Here is a 5,632-nt window from a genome sequence, read left to right as displayed (position 1 = left end):
TCATTTCCATTTGATTTTGGAAACCTCATCCTGCCCATGGATGAGGTTTCCAAAAAAATGCAAAGGTCAACTGTTAGGTTGAATGGGCAGTGAAAAATGAAGCACAGTTGGTAACTTAATGGCCTTAATAGGCCTTTTAATTGTCGGTGGGTGCGCAGGTAACTGTGGCGCACGCCCGCCAACCGAACAATCGCTCGACTGCGTGTTGACATCGGCACCCTTGGCCAACATCATCGCCGTCATTTCACGCTCGGTCAGGCCGAGCTTGCGCTCACCCGCTGAGCTAAAAATCCTGTTCTTTGAATACTTTTGGATGTATGCTGCGCACAGACAAAATTTTCTCTTTTTTGTATCTTCTTTGGCTTCGATGGATTTTAATTCAGGTTTTCCACTTCATCATACCATAAACTGTTTGTGAGTACGACCTAAATCATGCCCTTTTTCTCACTGTACATTATCCTGACTTGTACTTCTAGCATTTCAGTTTTACCAAAACCTGTATCGTTATATCATACACTTCCCTGTTTTATTCTGTTGCATTATGTTTTTTTGTAATATGATTATTTACTTTGACTACTCCCTTATTTTTCACTCAGCAATTTCTGACACAAGGAAAATCCCTTGTATTACTTGTTTTAGAATTGAATGTAATTAAGACTGAATTAATATTAATCTTAATTAAGACTTGAGGCAGCTTTATAAAGCAATCAAACTGTTGCTTATGAAACCTCTTGTGGACTCTCGGCTGGGACAGCGTAACTGGCTGACTAACATACATTATCAGATTTATTGTAAAGGAAACTTCTCTAAGAGGCATTCTCAAATGGATACGAAATGTTGACTGTGAAATGACGGGACATCTAGAAATGGTTACACCATATCATTAAATCAGCTTTCCTTGTAATTTCTCTATCTGAAGTTCACAATTGCGTACCAATTAGTATTTTTTCCTGAACAGTTTTTTTGTTGCTTCTGACTTTCAACTGGATGGAGACTGACCAAAATTTAACATTTGACCCTTACAATCAACATTGTTAGGGAACTTTCGTCTCTTTAGATCGTCTGTATTCAAACCTAGATCATCGAGTGTTATAACACAGCCCAATGGCAGGGATCTCGCTCGTTACCTGTTTGATTAGTCTTAGTAAAACTGCAAGATCTCTTTAAAATGTTTTTTTAAAAAATGTATTTACTCATTCATTGTGTGATTTAGGAGTCTTGCTCATGATGCTACAAACAAGAGGATGTGTGGCTGTATAAATACTACCACTATAAACCTGTTTAACTCACATTCAGCAATCTTGCAATGAAAAATTGATGTAATGTTTCTCATCGACACTGTGTAAGCCATTTATAATTATACAATGCATTACCATTTAATATTTGTATTAGAATGGGGCCTGGGAAGGGGATTCTTTTCCGTATGAAATCTCATTGAATTCAACTTATTAACGAGCAAGACATTATAAAATGTGCAATAATTTAACTCAAGGTAAGCCTTTTAACCTGAAGCAGCTGATGGCAAAGGGGGCCTGGGTTAACAGAGTCAATATCGTGAGAATTAATTTTATTAGAAGGCAGAAAAAAACTCTCTTGTGTGCTATCAAAGAAACATTTCCAACTCCAAATAAGAATAGTCATAATTAGGATACTACGGGTGAGAATAGGAATGTGGAACACTTAAGCTGCTGGCTAACGTTTTGTGTAGTGGGAATCTCCACCACCTAGTAAATACTTATGTACAACACCAGTTTTCAGCATGGGGTGCTTTCTGGAAGTACTGGCCTGAATTTTTCAGGCGATGGGTGGGAGCAGGCATGGAGCTGATCGCCACACGCGACCGGCTCCGCACCGCCAATTGAGGCCCGCCCAGCGTTAGACGCGAGCGGTAGCACTCAGCGCTACCGGCGAGGGGGAGGAGAGAGAGTCAGGGCCAGCACGAAAGAGCATTACAATCTCCCTGAGGCACAGAGCTGCCTCAGAGAGATTGAATCGCTGCCGAAAATATTTTAAATACACCGACTAAAAATTTATTTAAACATGGCCCCTCATGTGACTGTGTCGCATGAGATGGGACATGTTTTTATATGTAGGAAAAACTTTTTATTAAATTAATAAAAGCCTTTAGGAAACCACTTCTCGCTTGTGGATGAGGTTTCCTAAAAAACGCGACAGCCGCTTGGCCTTTTCGCCTGCCCGCCAAGTGTAAGGTTGGACGGGCAGCGTTAACAATGACCTTAATCACTTCCTTACCAGCCTTAATAGGCCACTAAAATATCGGCGGGCATACAGCCGACTCCGGCTCGCGCCCGCCAAATGAAACATTGCGAGACAGCGCGATGACATCAGAACACGCACCTGATGTCATTGCGTGTCATTTTACACGTCAGCATGTCAGGCCCGCCCCCACACACTGACTGAAAAATCCTGCCCGCTGACTTTTCCAAAAGGCACCAGATTAATGCTTGTATTTTTACTTAAAATTTTCCTTTATTACGAATCATGTCAAATCTTTTACAAGTTCATGCACTCTTGATAGCCCGGGTGTACTTCTTCTTGACCACAACTGGCTCCTGACTCTTCAGAATAGCACTGGCACGACAAAGAGCAACCGTGCCAAGATCCTTTCAGTAGTTGTTCTTATGGATGATGTGTCGCAAACTGTTTAGCGTAGTGTGGCCATTCTTGTTGATGGTGATCTCTCCATAGGATGTTGTTGGTTTGCGTTGACCTGCCCGCTTTTGGAGGACAACCACCACTCCTCCTCTGTCGGCTCCTGGCTCTACACCTATAGTTTTGCGGTGAATAAGCCCATTGTGATGGAAAGAGTTTCTGGACTTCAGGTTGTTGGGCTCGATGCTATAGACCTGCTGGTTCCTTTTAATTAGGAAACTGGAGCAGTTCGGGATGATCATCCATTGGAGCTGAGATGATTTGTTTAACTGCCTGCCCCCCCTCATCGCCGCTGGGTACCAGAACTGTGCTATGGCAGACTGCTAGCACCTGGATTTACTGATGGCCCTCATTCGAATAGCGTGAGTAGACTTTAGGTACACACAGAAGCACACATGTGTAAACTCTCTTTGTTAGTTATGAAATTCCATTCCATAATAATGGTTTTCTGCTCCTCTGGAGGGAAAACAAAGAAGCTCTGCTTTTGGCTGTGGACACATGGATGGCAACAAAGGTCAAAAAAGGTCTCCAAAACAGTTGGATACAAAGCATGTCAGCAGATAGCACTGGCTGCAGTATGCAACACGTATGGCTGCAGTGATTGAAGACCTTCACTTGCCCTTTTCAGAATGGGAAAGTTAAGGCACTGAATGGTAAGGCTTTTCATTAAGGGGAAGGTGATTTTTTGTTTACACCTCAGTACGTTCTATCCAGCACAATCTTCCTTTTGCACATGCCCTGAAAGTTTCTTTCAGCATCATTCATGTTCATGGGACATGCACATCTACTGCTGGAAGCTCCCAAGCTTCAGTCCTTCGTTATGAAACACATTTTAATTTAACCAGCTGCCCCTCATATTGGCTTCTTCACCATCTCTCCTCAAATTGTGAAAAAGTAATGGTATAAAAGATGACAAATCCCCTGAACCTAATGACCTATATCCTAGTATCCTAAAAAGATAGTGGATCCACTGGTTGTGATCTGCCAAAATTCCCTAATTTCTGGAATGGTTCCATTGGTTGGAACATAACAAATGTGATACCATTATTCAAGAAAGGAGGGAGAGAGCAAATGGAACTGCAGCCTATTTGTCTGACATCGGTTGTCACGAAAATGCTCAAATCCATTATTAAGGAAGTGATAACATTACATTTAAAATATCATTACATGATTTTATGAAATGCAAATAGTGTTGGACAGATCGATAAGCTTATTGAGGGCATAACTAGCAGAGTAGATAAAGGGGAGCCATTAGATGTAGTAGTATATTTGGAGTTTCAAAAGACATTCAACAAGATTCTACATGAAAGGTTGTTGTGCATTGGGGGTAATATACCCTGTATTAGATTGGATTGAGGATTCATTAAAAAGCAGAAAGCAGAGTATGAAGAAACGGTTCATTTTCAGGCCAGCAGGCTGTTACTAATGGGGTGCCACAAGAATCAGTGCTAGGGCCTCAGCTATTTATAATCTATGTTAATGACTCAAATGAATGGACAACGTGGAACCTATCCGCATTGACCAACTATACAAAGCTAGGTAGAAAAGTAAGCTGTGAGGAGGATGCAAAGAATCTCCAAAGAGCTATAGATAAGTAGCTGAGCAAGCAGGTGGCATATAATGGAAGGAAATGTGATATTATTCACTTTGGTAGGAAGAACAGCCATAACTATTAATATTTGTTTTCAGAAGGATTTTGGTGTCCTGCACGAAACACAGAAGCTTAACTTGCAGGTAGAGCAAGTAACCAGGAAGGGAAATAATATGTTGGCCTTTATGACAAGGCGGGTTGAAGTATAAGAGTAAGAAAGCCTTGCTGCAATTGGATAGGGCTTTGGTGAGACCACACCTGGAGTATTGTGCACGGTTTTGGTCTCCTTACCTAGGGAAGGATATACTTGCATTAGAACAAAGGTTCACGAGATTGATCCCTGGGAGGAGTGGGTTGTTTTATGAGGAGATTCTGAAAAGACTTGATAATGTGGATGCTGATGTTTTCCCTAGCTGGAAAGCATAGAACTAAGGTACATAGTCACAGGATAAGGGGTTGACCATTCAGAACTGAGATGAGGAGAAATTCCTTCAATCAGGGTTGTGAATCTTTGGAATTATCTACTACAGAGAGCTGTGGATGCTCAGTTATTGAATATATTCAAGCTTGAGATCGCCAGATAGAATCATAGAAATCATAAGTGGAGTTGAAGATCAGCCATGATTTTACAACATGGTGGGGCATGCTCAAGCAGCCATTCCACCTACTCCTGCGCCTAGGTTTTATATTCTTACAAATAAAACACCAACACGTTTTGAGGTGAAATTTAATTTTATTTAGCATTCAACAGCTGACATTTTTTGAAGATATATTTCAGTACATTTTAGATCTTTTTGATTTTATTTCTTTTGCTCCAGTTTCAGTGTCACACACTCCTTCATGCAAAATTTTAACCATAGAGCCAGTTCCCCTGAAATAGAGTGGAAATGTTAATCAATTGATGTAGCTCCATTTAGACACAGTTAGCCCCCTGTTATCCTGTATGTATCTTTCACAGTGCGTACTCACTGTTAAACATATTTAACACAGTGACACTGGCACTGCAGCTACAAGGTGAGCTAAGCGGTAAAATAATAGATAGAGACACATGCAGAGGCAGTTATTTATTAATTGATTTTCCCACCACTTCCCACAGCCAGACTAGCAATTTCGTTGTTCAGCAACACAGTCAGCCAAAGTCTAACATTGACCTCTCATAGCCAAGCTTGCATCAGCCTCAGCAGGTGAGTCACAGATCATTGAAACTGTATTTTCTGCTAGATGCTCCCATTACTTTCCCTTTGGCTTCATGTGAGCAGTAACCACACGTGTAGTTTCTTATAATAGCCCTCAGGTATGCTAGGATGTAGAATACATTACTGTGGGGACCTCTGGAGGTAAATGGTTCTGTCTTTTCTACCCGCAGGA

At 41.2% G+C, this 5,632-nt stretch overlaps 1 pseudogene; it reads right to left on the bottom strand.

Annotated features, from left to right (window-relative positions):
* Positions 1–2,470: 2,470 nt before the first annotated feature.
* On the bottom strand, positions 2,471–2,927 carry LOC121274719 (annotated as a pseudogene).
* Positions 2,928–5,632: the final 2,705 nt, after the last annotated feature.

Source organism: Carcharodon carcharias (assembly GCF_017639515.1).
Source record: "Carcharodon carcharias isolate sCarCar2 chromosome 37 unlocalized genomic scaffold, sCarCar2.pri SUPER_37_unloc_2, whole genome shotgun sequence".
NCBI lineage: Eukaryota > Metazoa > Chordata > Chondrichthyes > Lamniformes > Lamnidae > Carcharodon > Carcharodon carcharias.
This window is presented reverse-complemented; position numbering and strand designations above follow the sequence as displayed.